General features: G+C 45.3%; 1 protein-coding gene and 1 long non-coding RNA gene across 8 annotated transcripts in view; one reads left to right on the top strand and one right to left on the bottom strand.

Annotated features, from left to right (window-relative positions):
* The window catches only part of LOC105469899 (EPH receptor B1), a 448,737-nt gene that overhangs the window by 127,088 nt on the left and 302,492 nt on the right, over nt 1-19,157 (bottom strand). The window lies entirely within an intron of this gene.
* On the top strand, nt 481-5,467 carry LOC105469898 (uncharacterized). Its single transcript, XR_980118.3, has 3 exons — nt 481-543; nt 4,859-5,088; nt 5,373-5,467. It is a non-coding gene; the product is annotated as an uncharacterized lncRNA (long non-coding RNA).

Below are 19,157 nucleotides of genomic sequence, written 5' to 3'. Positions count from 1 at the left end.
ACCATTATCAAATAAACATGAATTCAACTTCATATGCAGTGGTCTTTTCTTCTTGATAAATGGTTATTTGAAAACAATGCCAAAACAAAAGGAAACAACACCAAACCTTTATTCTTTCTAAGTGCCATTTGTGGCTATGATGCTCTCTAGCCTAAGTTCAGCTCTTACTCTCCTTCTCTTGCCCATCCTAAGTATGATAGTAATTCCTTTTCCATCATTCCCTCAACAGGAGCACATCAAACAAGAATGACCAGCGTCCTAGAGGAAAGGGCTGTGATGTGGTGCTGCATGTTGGTTCAGGACCTTGGAGAGTGACATAAGCCTGTGTGTTCCCGGTCCCTTTCACTGAGTTCTCTCGCCAACAGTGGGGGTGCTTCTAAAGATTCTATGTCAGGCATCATAATAAGACCCCGATAACAGAGGCCAGTGGTACAAGGGTTGCCCTGTTTTACCATGGGAAGGAGGTTATTGAGGCAATATGGGAAACCAGGAATAAGTTACCAGGGATCTGTGGAAAGTAGTGGCCCCAAAATGGACAGACTAGTAAGTCATTTAAAGGATGCCAAAGACATCCCCCTCTCAATACCAGAAGCTTGGACGGGCTCAGGATCTTTAGAAAAAAATAGACCAAGAATTGTCTGCAGTCTGCTGACAATGAATATCAGACATATGGGACATTGTTTTGCTCCATATGGAATAAGTGGTGTCTGAAATTCTGAGGTGTCCCTCCAAGAGAGAGAATTGTGCTGAGGGTCCAAGGCAGCAGGGGCTGGCTAGAAGGTTGGTTGATGCCCGTCCCACCGCAAGCTCAGGCATCCTTTGAGGCTCCTCTCCTCAAAGTACAGGATATCTCTCTGGGTCAAGGAGGAGAGGGCATTAAAGTTCAGGAAAATCATGTTGGTTTACTTTTTCTAACAGCCATGTGAGCACAACCTTATCAGAGAAAATTTTATACTACCTTTGAAATCAGTTTTAAATGAACCCCAGCAGCAAATTACTAAGGATGGGAAGTCACAGATCTTCAGACACAGACAGAACTGAGTTGAATTCTGGATTTTGGCATAACCTGTCTAAACCTCAGCGTACTCACTGGTAAAATCTGCATGATGATCACAGCAACCTGTAGAAGTGTTGTAATGGACTACCAAATGAGCAGTGTAAGTGAAGGGTTAGAACAGTGCCTGTCACTTAGGATGGCTTCTCTATTGGCAGCTGTAATTTTTAACTCATTGTTATATGGTAATGATGAATGTGAAGACAATGTCGCAGGCACTGCCCTCATGGAGTATATTGTCTAGTGAAGGAGTCAGGTAACATTTCAATAAGTAGATAAATGAATAGTATCAGCAGTAACAGGGCTTTGGTGATACATAGAGAAGGAGGAGGGGAGACAGCATGCCAGCGTGGTGTGGGGAGCTCTCTCAGAGCAGAGGCCATCTGGACAGAGACCTGAGTGTGATGAGACAGAAGCAATGCAAATATCTAGAGGGAGTGTTCCCCAGCCCAAAGTACTGGCATGTGCAAAGGCCGTGAGGTGGGAATATACTTGGTTCCTTCTTTGAGGAAGATCAAGGAAGCAGCATGGTGGACATATAATAATCAAGAAGGAGAGGGGTCATAACAAAGATTAGAAAGGTAGTGGGGGAGGCAGACTCATAAGTCCTGGTTTCAGCCTGCCAGGAATTTTACTGTAACTGAGGTTTTACTGTAAAGAGGGCTCTGAGCAAGAAATGGCATGCTTAGACTTATGCTGCCTTGGGGAGGACAGGCTAGAAGAGGATAAAGGTGGAAGAAGGCAGAGCAATCAGGAGGCCACAGCAGTCATCTAGGGGAGAGGTGATGGTGGCTTGGGCCAGAGTGACATCAGCAGAGGAGATGAGAAGAGGCAGATTCTGAATACTTTGTAACATCTCTAAATAGCACAGATAGTCTTTTTACAGATACTATATCACTATTTTCTCTCGAAAACTCTATGAGGCATTATTATCCCCATCTTAAAAATAAGAAAACAAAGGCCCAGAGTGGCAGAATGTCTTGTCTCTGGTCACACAGTCACTAGCGGAGGCATATTTGTCACACAGGTGTGCATGCCCAGCACTGGTGCTGGGCATGGTGCTTGCCTTCTAAGTGACCAAAAGGGCTCCCTGTCCCATTGCCTTCCTGTGGACCTGGCTCTGACTTGATGAAACTTGTTCATATCACTGCCTAAATAACCAGTTTTGGGTCCTTTCCCTGGAGCAGATTTCTACCTGACCTTGAATTGTCTTTGGAACCAAGAAAGATAAATTGAACTTTTGGATACTACATGCATCTGAAAGAGGAGTAGAGGTCAACATGGAAATTTGAATTTTCTTTTATTGATAAATACTGTATGCAAAGTACTGTCTTAGGTATCTTGTGGATTACTTAATGTAATCTTATCTTTCCAACACTCTTTGAAGTAAGAACTACTGTCTACTGTTTATTTATGAGAAAACTCTAGCTCAGAGCATAAAGAAACTTGCCCAACTCATGCACTGGTGGAACCAAGACTTGAGTGCAGGGCTGGCAGGTTCCAAATCTCATCCTTAACAACTCTTCCACCTGGGGTAGAGGCACCTAATGGTGTACAGCACAGCTGTGATGCAAAGCATTTTCTGGGGGCTGGGGGAAGATTTCATGGAGGCAGGAAGAAGCTCCTGTCCCTGAGGCATCTCAGCAGCTTCCCTGAGGCAACAGAACAACCATGATTCCAGGACTATGCTAAGCGAGTCTGCACGTGTTGCTCATTAGGGTCTTGGAAACACTGGGCCTGTACTCAGGCAATTCTCCTAATCATAACAGTTAGTAATAAGAAGAAATGATTAGTCAAAACAAGGAGGGACCCTGCTGAGAGGGATTTCAGAAGCATCAAAGAGCCTAGTGTTACACATTTCACCAAAACCAATGTTTGTAGAAAGTACTTCTTGTTTCTCCTGCTTCAATGGAGCCAATTGTCTGGGAGAAAGAAAGTAGGTTATACATTCTGGGAAAAGAGACAGCCCCTCTACCTAGCCTGAGCTCAAGTCTGAGAGTCTAAGTTTCCTTGGGGCTGCAGAAGCCCTTAGAGGATGGCTGAGGACCCTGGATCCTGGGAGGCAGTGCACCTCAGTAGGGAGGTATCTGTGACCAGTCTCAGGTTACTGTCCATGTGGGAGAGGGATAGAAGGTTGAATCTTCTAGCTGTGGCCCAAGGTGAGGCCAAAGAGAGGAAAGCTACAATATGCTCCTACCCCTGAAAATCCCCTGGAAATGCTCCAAATCAAGAACTATAGGTCATGTCATAAAAACACGGCCTTCAAGATCCCTTTCGTACCCCTGAAATGCAGCTTCAAAAGCTTTCTACAGTGAGGAAAGATGCACTGGACTCAAAGAAAAAAACCGGGGCTGAGTCTTAGCCTTGCCAAAGTGTGACCTTAAGCAGTCACTTATCTTCTCTCAGCCTAATCATTCACTGATCCTTGACAGATCAATCCATCTGTGTTTACTGAGACCCTCCTGTGTGCTGTGCTGTGTATGTGGGGTTATGAAAAGTTCACTGATGTCTACCCTGAGAAGCTGAAGGTCTGCAAAGGAGACTGGCACCTGTGCAACAGCTACACAAACCACTGACTGACAAAGCTAGCGGAGATCTCGCCCCCTGAGCCTGGAGACGGCCAGGCATTGTGCTATGGGAACTTGGAGGGAACACTGCCCTCTTTATGGGAGAATCAAAAGGCATAACAGAGGTTAAAGCATTCCGTGATCCTTAGTGTACTTTATATGCATAAGGGACTGCCTGGTATAGTTACCCAGGAGTCCCTTTCCATCTCTTCACTTTCTGGAAGGGAAACAGGGAGCAAGTGCACACCTGTACAATTAAAAAAAAAAAGACTTAGTGCAGAACACTTGACCTGAAGGCCCTGTGAAGCAGGAAAAACATCTCCCTGCCTAGGGCCCCTGAGACCCCCAAGCAGACCTCCTGTATAGGTTCTCCCAGGCCTTCAGGTAGGGTCCTTGTGCCAAGCCCTGCTCACAGCACCTCTGACCTAGTCAGTCTCAGAGAAAGAATCCCCAGAGCACTTCCTGCTGAAAGATCACTACACTAGGCCACGTACTGCCAGGACAGGCTCCAAGGCATTTGCTGTCACTGGAGGCAACAGTCCAAGCAAGCCGGTGAGAGTCTTCTTGAAGTGAAAAGACATTGAGACACACTTCAGTTTTTGGCACAACAGAGGAATAGGTCTTACTGGACAGAACTTGTACAGAGTTCCTTGTTCTGGACATTATTTCTAATTGATGCACTCAGGCCCTGAACCACCCAAAACTACTGGTTTGATTTAGCATATCTTGATGCAGCCCGGAGCTCAGTAATTCTCTCCATGCAGATGCAAGTGTGGAGACTCAGATCTGGATAGGAATTTGCTATGCATCTAGAGATCTGGCCAAAGTCCATTGGGCATGGAGGTCACATACGATGAAAGCCTTGCAGGTGAAGGATCTCAGCTCCTCGCAAGCTACTCTCAGGAGTGCAGAACCTGGCTAGTTCCATACAACACATACCTTACTGAACTTTTGGATACTAGGCACTGATGAGGGAAGGGTAAGGGACTTCTAAAGTGCTTCTTTTACAAGAAGACAACCATCTGGACCATACTTGGGGAGTCCCTGCTTCATGCAGGTAGGATGGAACCTCTGGGCTACTCTATGGTCAGAAGTCCTATCTCCCCACCATTCCTGAGAGACAGGGATGCCCGTGGAGGAGTCCTGCATCTCCACAGTCCATCAAAAATGATTAAGGGCCCCCTTCCTAGATGACAGAATATTTTTCTAGTTGTTATAACTTTCCATCTTTTTCTAGAGACTGCAGCTCAGACTGGCATCAAGATAACAGCTGGGAAGTGACTATGGGTTAAATATTCATGGATTACTCATTCCATTTTCCTTGGGAATACACAGAAGACTCTTCCAGGCACTGGCTTATGCAGCTGTAAAAGAGACACGTGCTGCCTCTCTCCAGGTATCCAGAAAAGGCCCTGGTTCCTGAGACAACAATTCAAGGTCAAGAGAACAAAAAAGAAATTGAAAAAGGTAAGTATACTTTCCAGGGTGTTATAGGTCCCCCAAGAGAAAGTCCTGATTCTGACATTTCATAGACACAGTAATTCATGGCATGCAATGAAACCTTGGTGGTCAGTGTGTCTCTGGTAACGAACGCCCTCTACAGTCCCTCCCTGTTGGCCAGCCTCTGTTAGATGCCCACTAACAGAAGATGCCCAGTGGAGGAAAGCTCACTACTCCCATCATTACAGTGTAATCTATTAATAATCATAACCTGTTTGAAAATATAATAAAAAAGTATTTATTCACGATAGCCACAAAACCATAAAATACCTAGGATTAAATCTCACAAGACCTCTATGAAGATGACTACAAAACTTTACTGAAGAACGTGAAAGAAGACTTGAATACCTCATGCCTGGACGGAATAAAGAATACCATAAAGAACAGAATCATCCCCAAAGTAATCTATATATCCAATGCAATTCCACCCCTGATTAAACAGGATTGTTTAATGAAATTTGTTAAGCTGGTTGTAAGATTCATCTTGAAGAAAAAAAATGTTTAAGAATGGGATAGCCATTTTTGAGAAGGAATCATAAACAGAGACTTAGTTCACCAGTCATTGAGACATATCAGAAAGCTACCATCTTTAGAACAGTTTAGAACTGGTGCCAGAACAGACAGAACCACCAATGAGAAAGAATAAAGACAAACATACACAAACAGTTAGCATATAACAAAAGAAACATCTCACCAAAATGTGGACAATTCAGGTGGAGTTCTTGGGATGTTATTTTTAATAAGATAAAAAAGAATACTGATATCACATCCTATGCAAAATAAAGTTCCAGATGGAAGAAAGAATTAAACATAAACACCATACAGAGAATTAAAAGAAAGCACCAAGGCCAATCTTGGTGGCTCATGCACATAATTCCAGCACTTTGGGAGGCCGAGACAGGGGGATCACTTGAGTCCACGGGTTTGAGACTGGTCTGGCCAGCATGGCAAAACCCCGCCTCTACTAAAAATACAAAAATTAGCCAGGCATGGTGGTGCGTACTTGTAGCCCAGCTACTCAGGAGGCTGAGGTGGGAGAATTGCTTGAACCCGGGAGGCAGAAGTTGAAAAAAAAAAAAAAAAGAAAAGAAAAAAGAAAGAAAGTATAATATAGAGTGTTTTCATGCCTTAGAGTGGGAAGGACATACATAAAATGTAGTCAAAAGCTCAAGACACCAATCTCCAAACCAGAAAGAAAAAGATGGTCAGATTTGAGTTCAAAAATTTAAAACCTCAATATGACAAAACAAGTATCCACAGAGTTAAAAATAAGTGGAGGGCTGGAGGGCAGGATGTCACATATAATTAATTGTCATCTAGAAATCAATTTTTAAATATAGAAAATGGCAAGGGTTATAAACAGACAATTCCCAGAAGACAAAATAAATTGGTCAATAAACATATAAAAAATACACACTCATTTATAATCAGAGAAATACTAATCAAAATGGCTAGAAGGTCAGCCAACTTGGCAAAAAATAAAAGTCTTGATAACATTATCAGGCCAGTGTGTGGAGAAGCCTGAGGCACACTGCTGTGAGGAGTGTATACTGGCCAACGCCTCTGGAAAAGCACTTTGTAATATTGATTGGTTCTAAGTGCATGCACCCCGTAGCCCAGCAATTCTATTTCTAGGTGAATTTCCTCTACAAATATAGGGATATGCATTTTTGTGGTAGTATTATTGTTTATGTTAATGAAACACTGAATGGGCCCAAACACCCACCCATGGGGAACTGCATACTTGGTAGGAGTTTCTCGGGCCTCCCTGTCCAATTCTGTTCTCTTCTCAAGTCTCACAGAAGACACCTTTCCCAGCCACCTTGCATGGAACACACATAACTAGTTCTAATCAACAAAATGTGATCCTTCCTCATCTTACCTGGGATTCTATGAATTTGGTGCCAGGTCATATCAGAGGCAATAGTCCTCCTCTTTCCTGAGGGAAGTAGATAGCACTGAGGGTGAAGAGCTGGAGACCTGAACCTTGTCAGGCCTGGAAGGAAATATGGGCTTTGCTGCTCACTAAGGTGGAAACTTGGGCAAGTCATTTAGCCCTTCTGGGCCTCAATTCCTTCATCTATAAATTGGAACTAGTTGTAGTACTTGTCTTATAATCTCTGAGGTTAATTGAGAAAAACCATGTCAGAGGCTTAGCACAGGGCTTAAACTGCAGCAACACTTTAATAAATGCCAGTTATTAGTATTAGGGGTATGCACGTGTGTTCTTATTCCAATCAGTTATCACTGCATAGTGGAGCACCATGGCACACAGCACGGTAATGGTGTATGGTCTCTGTCTCCAAATCCTTGGTGCTTCACAGTCTGACCTGTGCAGACAGGTGTGGGTGTGGACATGGCTAACCTCATAGAGCCTCATGCAGACCCTGTCCCTGGGCGTGGGCACAAAGCCTGCCTTTCACTTAAAGGGAGAGCCAATTCTCACCTGGTGCTCAATTCCTCTTTGCTGGCCGGCAGATGACAATCTCTTTGTGAGAACTGAGTAGCTTTCCATTATTGCTCACGGAGTACTGGCAGGGCAGGGCAGTGACTATGGGTTCTCACTGACCATTGCCCCCCACCCCACCCCAGCCCCCACCTTCTGGGCACCTCTGTCCCAGAAGAGCCAGCCTGCACCTGGCTTCATCTCACTACACAGCTGTCATGCAGGTTCACTCCAACTGCACAACGGAGCACCCTTCATTGCCATTTCCAAGGTAAGCCTGGAAAAGTAAACCTCTGAGGTGACTCAGAAGAGCTGCTTAAAAGGCCACCTTGGGCATCTCCTGCAAGTCTAAGCCACAGCCAAGGAGGGGCCAGCACACCATTCTGATTAGTACCATTGCCATAACCTCCTAGTCTCCAGAATGGGGAGGGGGGACAGATTGACCTTAGTGTTCAACTAGCCTCTAGTTATCTATCCTTCAGCCTCTTGAAGACAAGCCACCCTTCTTGATGTGGCTTCAGAGCCAGAACACTTTTTATTTAATGGGGTGGAGGCAGTCTCTGGCACAGGGTGGAGGGAATCATAAGCCTTCTGTAGGTTGACTTCAGACTGCAGCCTGCTCTGGGTCTTCAAAATCATCAGTGATTATTTATAGATTGGAAAGTCCAGATTTTAAGCCCACAGCCAATCCCATATCATAGCAGTTCTCAGGTGTCTGGCTCAGACTTGGCATTTTCCAGCCAATTGTGGGGAAAGCTTCTCAGAAAAAGCAAACACACAGTTTCAAAATAAATCACTACAAAATGCTGGCTTTCACATCCTATGGCACATATAATCCAGAAAGCATGGACTTGCTCATACTGACTATAAGACCCATTCCTGTCTACTTTGCCTAACTTCATATATTATTCAGAAACCCTCTTGGCAGGTATCACCAGAACCTTTTTGTACACTTCCAGTTATGGAGAGATCACTAGGCAGGCAGCCTCTGCTCTTTGTGGATATCATTCAGAATCTACCTTTATGCCAAGTGGAAAGTGGCTTCCCTCTAAATACCTGATGACAGTCAAAGACATTGGGATCCCTGTCACACCTAAGTGAAGCTATCAGTGATGTGTGGGGGTTTCTGGCTTTAGCGTCCATGCGACATCCACATGTATTACCAAACCAGGGAATCTGGAAAGTCACAGTCCTGGTTTGGGAAAGGTTGGCTGGTACCAGATTTCCAACATGGCAGCTGGAGACTTGGAGAATGAAGAAGAGTATAGGTGGTCTCCAGGAAATGTCAGGAAATATACTGGTCCTTGGAGAGGGGAGAAGCCTGCAAGCTCAGATGTAGGGACAGACTTTGAGAAGCATACTGATGAAAGGTGAGTGTACAGCCAAGGGCCCACCCAGTGTAATGGGATTCAGAGTAGATTCTGAACCTGACTTCGGGACAAAGTGAGTGGTCAGCAACAGGGGGTGCAGTGGATCAACACAGGTTCCAGGACTGACCAGCAGTGGTGACTCTGAAAAGTGACCACCAAAAGGACACTGGCAAGAGGTCTAGGAATGAGCCACAGCTCAGATCCCACTGTGAAATTTGGGCTTGGTTTCTGGCCATATGAAATCAGGATCCGGTGCTCATGGATGGGAGATGGGAGACAAAGGGGACCAAAAGGCCATCTGGGGACCACCTGTGAGAAGCAAGGGATCAACATGGTAGCACAGGTCGCACACAGATTTGTAATCACATTGTGATGAGGTGGAGACAGGGGAGTGATGGAGTCAGAATTTAGCCAACCTAGGATGACTCTCCAGGAGATTTGATCTAAAAGCCTTTGCACCTATACTTTTAATGTTTTCTTTTATTCTTTTTCTTCTTTTTTTTTCTCTTTGAGACAGAGTCTCGCTCTGTTACCCAGGCTGGAGTGCAGTGGCACGATCTCAGCTCACTGCAACCTCCTCCTGCTGGATTCCAGTGATTATCCTGCCTCAGCCTCCTGAGTAGCTGGGTCTACAGGTGTGTGCTACCATGTCCAGCTAATTTTTCTATTTTTAGTAGAGATGGGGTTTCACCATGTTGGCCAGGATGGTCTCAATCTCTTGACCTCGTGATCCACCCGCCTCGGCCTCCTAAAGTGCTGGGATTACAGGCGTGAGCCACTGCACCTGGCCATGTTTTCTTATTTTTAATTGCATACCTTAGAGACTCAAAACCCACTTCTTAAACATTATTCATAAAAACCCAAAGAAAGACAACAATTTATTGAGCACTGTGCATGTGTCTAACACTGAGTTAGGCATTTTACATACCATTCACAATGGACACAATAATAAACAATATCCTCATTCTGGGGGACATAAAATAGAGATAAAATCAGGTAAGTTGGGTAACCTACCCAAGGCCACACTGTGAGGAAGGAGTGGAGCTGAGAGTCAACCCTGGTTTACCTGATTCCACAGTAGGACTCTTACCACTTGACTGCGTTGGACACACCTGCTCTGTAAGGTCATGAAGCAAATAAAAAAAAAAAAAAATCAAATCAGCATGTCAAAGAGCTTCCAGTCCAGTGAACAGGCATGATTCTGGTGCCAGAATAGCTCTGAATAGCTGAGAATGCTCAGGGTGTGCAAAGCAAGGTCTCCTCCCACCTGGGGAGGAGGTGAGAGGCTGGTAGAGAACAGAGGATGCAGAGCTGCTCACTCCTGACTGTCTTCGCCTTAGAGGTGAACAATTAGAGCAGAGAATATTGAAGAAGCTGAGCTGTGGCAACCATTAAGTTCCAGCATCCATTCCAGTCCAGTTCTGCCTTGTACCAGAACCTATACATTTGACATCAAGACAATTGCCTGAAACCACAAAGGAGCATTCATGGCAAGACGGAACCCTAAAGTCATGGAGAGGACAGCTTTGTTCTGATTTTTAAAATAGAGAAGGGAGTAGATTACATGGATGCACTTCATCTTAATCCCTTCCTTCTGGAACTTCACAAGTAAATTGGTGCTTTGTAATCCTCAAGGAAAGACCAACAAGAAATTGTGTGTGTTCTCTATGGGTAAGTCAGGCCAGTCAATATTCTTTCTTTCTCTAAAAATGCATTAGCCTGCAAAGAAAAAGAGTATAGAGTATACAGTAAACCTAGATTTCCACAAGAGTAACTTCTAAAAGTATACAAATACTTGTATATTGAAGGAAGAAATGTTAACTAAATAATAGTGCCAGTGCTTGTATTTTAGCTGCTTTGAAAATTACATCAAAGTAGGGTAGACAACTCTGATAATAGTAATAAAATAAAATCGCTTACTTTTATTGAATTCTTCCTGTATGCCAAATATTGTTTTTATTTATTTATTTATTTATTTATTGAGATAGAATCTCACTCTGTCTCCCAGGTTGGAATGCAGTGGTGTGATCTCAGCTCACTGTAACCTCTGCCTCCCAGGTTCAAGCGATTCTTCTGCCTCAGCCTCCGAGTAGCTGGGGCTACAGGCATGTGTCACCACGCCTGGCTAATTTTTCTATTTTCTTTTTAGTAGAGACAGAGTTTCACCATATTGGCCAGGCTGGTCTCGAACTCCTGACCTCATGATTTGCCTGCCTCGGCCTCCCAAAGTGCTGGGATTACAGGCATGAGCCACTGTGCCCAGCCTAAATCGTATACTGCATTTAATTCCCATAATAGTGCAGTGAGGCAGATTCTAATATTGTCCCCATTTTATGGATTAGGAAATAGAGACAGAAAAGCTTTGTCACTTGTCCCATGTCGCTGTTCAGTAGTAGAGCAGGACTTGAACCTGGGCACAGGCTCCAGAGCCCACAATCTTAGCAATTATGCTAACACTGATTATCTGAAAGATGATAAAAATCAGTATTTAAAATGATCTGTATGTGAAAGTGCACTGTGCCTAAATCCACAAGGCAGAATGTCTGAAATCATACTGATAAATAAATGCACATAGGGGAGACCTAAACGGACAGCATTTCCTAGGAGACAAACAAAAGCACTGGCTGTTTAGTGGCTGCCACATCTGGTGGGAGCTCACAGTTTCACTGACTGCAACCAAAGTGAACACACGGTTGCAATCTCCCAATCACAAGGAAAATCCATGACTTTTCTACTGAACCTTGCTCTGGAGTGAGGATCACAAGTCTCATTCTGGCTGCCATATTTTGACAGCTTTATCGATAAATGTGAGAGATTCAGAAAAGGCCAGCCAGGAGCCTGGATGTATGGCAGAGGGGCAGGGGCGTGGGTCAGGAAATTTGGGCAACAGTTAAAGCAACAAGTGTTTAGCCTCAAGGAGATAATTTTAAAAAGATGAGAACATTGTTCTTAAGCATTAAAATCACCAGCCTGCTAAGCATTGGTCCTCCAGGACTGACCAATGGACAGGAGTGAGGAAGGAGTGCCCAGTCTGAAGTCCAGAAGGCCTCTCTCCCAGCAATGGGTTACTGCTGTTGGCAATGGAGTGATGCTGCCCCACACAAGACATGAGCTGTCATCACAAATGCTCAGAAAAATAAAAGTGGCATGAACGCCTCTGCCTCTCTGGGTTACTGGAGGGAGAAGGCTAACATTGGGAAGATTTGGGGTGGCAGTGCTCAGAGTGTCAACAATCTGTGACTCCAAATGCTCTTATGAAATTCTGAAACAGATGTGTTAGCTAGTGTGCCTGGTTTTTAGCTTAAAACTTAGAGCTATACAATTCCTCAAAAAGGTTACACTCACTTGGGTCAAACAACTATGAAAAGAAATTGTAGATTACAGAAGTATGAAAGCACATTTACACAGGCAGCGCGGACCCTTCCTGATGTGGCAGTGACAGTTATAAACAGCTTCCGGTTTGCAGTCACACTCCCTCCTTTTGCATCCAGGTGTATAAACCATCTACTGTCCAGCATGGGGCAGGGGCCCAAATCTAGGCTTGTCCTCTGACTCTTATTGATCTTTGACCTTTGCCTGAAGTTCACCTCAAGGAGAACACAAACTACCTCCCTTTCAAAAACACAAATGTATTTTTTATAGGCAACATGGATTACACATCAGGGTAATATCAAACAGTCTCTTTACCTACCGAATAGAACACACAGGGCAACTTACACTAAAGCCCTGGTCAGCGATGGGTAGAGCTCAGCTGGAGCAAAGCAGCCTTCTTTTACTATTTTGCAAGCCCTAGATTAACCCAAGTAAACACTTGTAAAAAGGTCGACTTTTCAAAAGTATTTAAAATCACCCTCATTGTGTAGACATGGAGACAAGCAAGCAGTCCCCGATTTACGACACTAGATTCCTGTCTCATGTGGAGTGCTTATTGCCCTATTGGCCTGAAGAGCTCCTCCCTGCAGCAGCAGCCTCAGAGGTTTCCTCTTGGCCTGATTTCCTCCCAGGTGAGCTGGGGCCCATCACCCATTTACACTGGATACCCTCTGTATCCTCCCTCTGAATTCAGGGAAATGGTGTCCATCAGTCACTTTCCTTCTGTTTCAGTTTCTCCTTCAGCCCCCTCCCTGAGCTCACTCTAGCCACGTTGTGCTTCCTGGCTTCCATTTGCTTCTCTCCCCCATTACTGCTCCCAGCCCCAGCTAACAATGTCCTTTGCAGGTCTTCACACTGCTCTGACCACTCAAGAGTGAAAATGGGCCAGGCGCAGTGTCTCACGCGTATAATCCCAGCACTTACGGAGGCTGAGGCGGGTGGATCATGAGATCAGTTCGAGACCAGCCTGACCAACATGGTGAAACCCCACCTCTACTAAAAATACAAAAATTAGCTGGGTGTGGTGGCAAGCGCCTGTAATCCCAGCTACTTGGGAGGCTGAGGAAGGAGAAATCGCTTGAACCTGGGAGATAGAGGTTGCAGCAAGCTGAGATCACACCACTGCACTCCAGCCTGGGTGATAGAGTAAGACTCTATCTCAAAAAAAAAAAAAAAAAAAAAAAAGAGTGAAAATGAAATAGAAACTGAGCCAGAACAGGTAGGGATTATTCTGAGAAATAGTGAGACCCTCCTTTGAACCACTCAAATAAACACAGATGCACTCACATTCACACTCACAACACACCCCATCCCTCCTCTCTCTCATATACATATTCACAGCCCCACTCCCTACAGCCTTCCAGTCTGGCACATAGGACATTGATGAGGAGGGGAAGGCCCTGTGGTTCCAGTCTGTGAGAATTCACCCAATGGCCTTTCTCCCCAGAAGTCATAAAGCAAAGGACAGAGGAACATGACCCAACTCTCAAGCAATGTTCCCAAACTTTCACAGCCTTCAGAGTTACTCCCAAGGCTTGTTAAAACTCTGATCACTGGGCTCCACCTCCAGAGCATCTCATTCAGTGGCTCTGGGGTGGGGCTGAGAATTTTTATTTTTAGTAAGTTCTTAGGTGACACAGAGGCTGCTTGTCCAGGGACTGCATTTTAAAACCGCTGACCTAAAGGAAACCATCAGTGGGGATCTTATTGAGCACGAAGCAGCAGATCCTGTGCCCAAGACCAGAGGGCTTATAAGCTGATGTCCTTACAGACCCACAATGCTCTATGGCCACCAAACCTGGCTGCAGAGGCCACTTGCAGAGGACATCCTTCTGTTCCTGTCACCCCAAGGCCATTTCTACCCTCTAAGCCCTATGCACTCTTCTCCATCCACCCTGCTTCCCTGGAAAGATCAGGGTCTAGGCCCTGGGAATGTCCCACTCCTGAGCAGTCTGTCCAAGGGACATGACCCTTATGCCACAGGGACACCACCTCCCACCCCCACCCCACCACTGCCCTGTCATGCCTGGGATAAAAGAGGGAAACAACTGCCAGCACCTTAAAAATGAAACATGAACTTAAAGGAGAGAAACCAGACTATGCAGAAATGGGACAGGGAAGAGCAGATTCTTATCCTTCTCTATGCAAGGTAGATTCACGAGTGAGAATAACAGCCAATCACCATCATTGCCACAATGGTTTGCAACATCATTCTCAGAGCTCCCAAATTTTAGCTGCCACTGAGGTCATGGCATTGGAGTCAGACAGACCTGACTTTTCATCCCGGAGCTTCATTTGCTTTCTGGCTTTTAATTCTCACAACCTCCTAATTCGAGTTCCAGCATACCCAATTTTATCCAGGAGGAAGCTCATGTTCCAAAAGGCTAAGTAACTTGCCCCAGGTCTTACCGTCAGGAGACAAACTCAAAATCCCTGCCCTTGCCACTAATCTTCCCTGTCTCTCAGTGTCAGTCAGGAGGGAGGACAGGGATGGCCTCCAGGGGAACCTTGAAAGACTGGCAGGCACTGAGTCCCTCATCTAAGGGGTTGGTAGGTGGGCTCAGGGGACACAATGACCTCTGAAGCTCCTTTTTCATTCCATTTCAAATGATCAAAACTGCAGAGAGAAGTCCATTGCGTTTGAAGAAGAAATAAAAGAAACAATGCAAGCACTAGCTTGCCACTGTGATCCATCAAAATTTATTCCATGTGAGTGACAGAAAAGGGGTTTTTGTGGTCAGCAATGTAAAAAGGTAATTATTTTCACACCAATCCTTCTGTATAGTTTTTCACAGACAGCAATTTTATAAGGCATAATTATCTATTTTCACCTGCTTCATAAATTCCTCCTTTCCATTTCGTCCCCCAGTAAACTAGAAATTATTTAAAACAGAAGCCAAGCCCTGCATCGTGGTGCTGGGTTTCACATTGCTGTGCACCTCTGAGTGCGTTCCTGGCTGCCCCCCTGCCCAGCTGACCCCACCATGTCTCCCTTGCCATCTGGTCCTCCTGTGGAAGGACGTGTGTCTCAGTGTGAGGAGCTGCTAGGCCTCTGCTGCCTGGGAATGGAAAGCCAGTATTGTGAGCCATTGCTCTTGCCCAGCTTCTTGGCACCTCTCATCCAGGAGGAGCGAGCTCGCCAGCTTCTCAAAAGCTCTTCCTGTGCCTCCTTCCTTCTCCCACCGCACACCAGGTCACAGGGTAGGGCAGTCACCTTCTCGTTTGTTTTCAGCAGGATCTTTAGGCCAAGATGACTGTGTGGTTTGGGACCATACCATGGATTCTGCTGTGATGCTCAGTGATGGCGTCAAGCCTGGGCTCCCCCTACAACATCACTTTTATTTTCAGATATCCAACATCCTCTCATGCTGGAAGCTTCAATATCTGCTGCAATCTTCACACTTTCCAAGGATGTAACCAAAGCAAGTTCTAACATCAATTGAGAGTTTACTATGAACCAGGCACTGTGCCAAGGACTCTACAATACTATTTGGCTGAATCCTCATAATAACTCAGAAAAGCATGCATTATTATGAAGTTGTGAGAATAAAATGACAGAATGTAAGAAAGCTAAGAATTTAGACCAAAGTCACAGAGAAGGCAAGAGACAGAATCAAGCTTCAAACTTTTGTCTCTGAAGTGCCAAAGCCCATCTTCTACCCACTACATGAAATCAAAGATTCTATGAGCTGTCCCAGAACCCACTCAAGACTGAGGCAGTTTGGGGATGCCAGAACTCAACAGGGAAACTGAGGGCCTCTGGGCAGTGCCTCAGTAAGCAGTACAGGGAGGAAGGCAGCAGTTTTTTCAGCGGAAGCACAGCAAGCCCAAAGCTCACAGCTGGTTCCTCAGTCCATAACCTTAGCAACCCCTCCCTGCTGGTGGGGCTGCACCATCCCCTTGTCCCCTCCCATTGTCTTTTCATATGACCCCTCCCCTTACTATCAGTAGCCCTTCAGTGACTTCTCACTGAAGGTGAGCCCCACTGTTCAGGTAGTCTGGCTTTATTCAGGGAGTTTCATGAGCAGGGAGTGGTGGAGTCACTTGTCACCTGCCTCTAGCTATCCCCCAAGCTCCCACCTCATTCCATACATGACCTAGGTTTGAGCGAAGAGGCATCCTCTTGGATATGAGCAAGTACTGGGAAGATCCAGAGCTGCAGGCCTGGGTAGAGGTGAAGGGAGGAGAGAGAAGAAGGAAGAAGGGAGCTAGTCATCCAGAGACCAGCAGCAGTGATGTGACTGCAGACTCAAAACACAGAGCTCTCTAAGCCACCCTTCTCTGACGTCATCTGGAGCCCACACCAGCCCCTTTGACACTGTCTTGAGGTGCACCTGCATCTCTGCGCAGTCCACTGACAAAATTCAAGGACAAGGCTGGACACACAGGCACCTCAGAGGTCAAGGGGCGGGGTGTCCCTGGGTCTCCCAGTAGATTAAAAAGAAAACAAACAAATGCCTAAACAGGGCTCCAAAGGTACCATGCATTCCAAATGGTTACATGAAATAAATTTAACACTTGTAGCACTACAAAAATACAATGACTATATGTGTGCCAGCCCGAAGGGATCAACAGGATTCATTAAAAATATTAATTCTTAGTGCACTATAGGTTTTATGGCCTTGTCAAATGACACATTTTAAAGTTCTAAAACTCTTTATAAACTTTCCAATACTGCCAGTGAATGCGTGTGACTGCTGATATAATCCATTTAAAGTCAACAGCTGCACACTAAACCTGAGGCCCCTCCAGACTTCCAGACCTGGGCTCTTGATCTCTCCTGACACTTCCTCCCTCCCTCATGTCCACAGGACCTGAACACTATAGATGTCCACTGCCCTGTACATTTCAGAAAGACAAAGCTCTCCTTCTTTACCTGGGTACCCATAGTGCCCAGTCAGGTTGTGTTTGTCTCTCGATGGAATCGATGGAAGAGTGAATGTGCAAAGTGAACCAGCACCCGTGCCTTCTTCACCCCAACCAGTGTATCTCAGGCTGGGCTGGGCCCTTGCACTCCTGCCCTGCTCAACCCGCTGAACCAGCAGGAGCCCCAAGGCCACAGTACAGGGCTGTGCCTTGCCTCAACAACTCCAGATATGTTCCTTGTATCTGAAAAATTATTTACTGTGGTGATGTACAATGCCTTTATAAGAGAACAGATGGCACCTCCAATTAGAATGCCTTAAAAGGAAACCCTAATGAGATTATAAAAGCCAACAAATTGACTTTTTCATACAATACTTTCCTGGCACACAATAAATCAAATATCTAATGAGTTTCAATAAAATAATAGATTTATTTATACGTGTTTTGCCTAGCATGGCGTTGCACCTCAGCCCTGCCCTATGGGTCCCTTCAATGAGTGCTTGTCCCTGCATACCAAGGCAGAGAGCTGGACAGTGCATCTATGAGCTTCTCTCAGGCCTGGCCACCACAGCCACATGTGGCTTTGATTCAGCGATTTCTGGTCTGACCCAAGCATGCTAAAGCCTGCTATATCTGGAGAGTAGAGGCATGCAAAGGGTGTGGTGGCTGTAGTCACACATATAGGCATGTCTAATAATCACCTCCATTCTGGGTAAGATGGGGACACTGTGGTGGGACTATAGGGGGTATATGTAACCCCAGAGCTAACTGGACCAGAGACAGGAGGAAGATGCCTATACGGTATGATTTATTAATAATTATTATTATTAAATTATTATCATTAGTTTAGAGATGGGAGTCTTGTTATGTCACCCACACTGGAATTGAACTCCTAAGCTAAAGTGATCACCCTTCTTCAGCCTCTCAAGTAGCAGGGACTACTGGTGCATGCCACCATGCCTGGTTCAGGTCTGATTTTAAGGAGGGTAGACTCAGGATATGAGTAGGTCCAGTGGAGTGAGGATCTAGAAAGTACATACTGGAGGCTTTGGGCAATTCCTGCTTCCCACCCCCCAGTCCCAGCCCAGCTATTAACCAGGCATTAGTCCTCCTGGTTCAAGTACATCAGATCAGATGGCTGGAAAATAGGCCTTGAGAGAGAGAAGAGAGAGATGCTATAGCAAGGAGGGCAGCAGCACATCAACATTCTGAGCATTTAGTCATTGGTCTACCTTTCCTCTAGGTGACCGTACCCAGGGACTGGATGAATTTACAGGGTGTGTCTGCTGAAGTGGGAAGCTTGGACGCCGAGCCTTCTATTTGCATGGTTGATCTGTAGAAGGAGGCCGGCTAGTGAGAGGGGTTAATGAGAAAGAATGGAAAGGAGTGTTTTCAGGAGGAATAGTGTGAGACCCTGGGCATATACTTTGGCAATCATGGAGACTAGTCTTTGGTCTGAACATCCAGGGAGCAGTGATTCAGCATCCTTAAGTGGTTTCTAAAGAAGTACATTAAACAATGCTTTTTGGGCTCATGGAAGACCCCCAGGGCAACCTCAGAAGTCAGTGGAGGAGACAGCACGACAGAAAAACAAGACCTCTGGTCAGCAGATACAATAATTTTTGTTAATATTAACTCACCAGAGAGAGAGGTCTGTAGAAAATCAATTCAAATCTATACACATTGATTGAACTGAGGAACTTGATCTAGAAGATACTTTTATTCGCCCTCTTTACTCAGTAAAGGTTACATACACTACAAGGCTAGAATTAAGAAGTTCTTCCACTCGGAGTCCAGTCACTTTTTCTGTTCATCAAACAGAAAGTATATATGAAACATTCTTCTGTGCTGGGGATGGATGGAAGGGATTTGGTCCAGGGAGGTGTAAGGAAAGGTCCCTGCTCACAGGGAGGCAGGCAACATTATCCAATGAGAAGAAAATTCTAACATATTAGAGGCTAACCTGGAGCACTGACTCCCAA

This window comes from Macaca nemestrina, chromosome 2 (assembly GCF_043159975.1).
Source record: "Macaca nemestrina isolate mMacNem1 chromosome 2, mMacNem.hap1, whole genome shotgun sequence".
NCBI classification, from domain to species: domain Eukaryota; kingdom Metazoa; phylum Chordata; class Mammalia; order Primates; family Cercopithecidae; genus Macaca; species Macaca nemestrina.
Note: the sequence above shows the minus strand (reverse complement) of the source record. Positions and strands in the feature narration are given on the sequence as shown.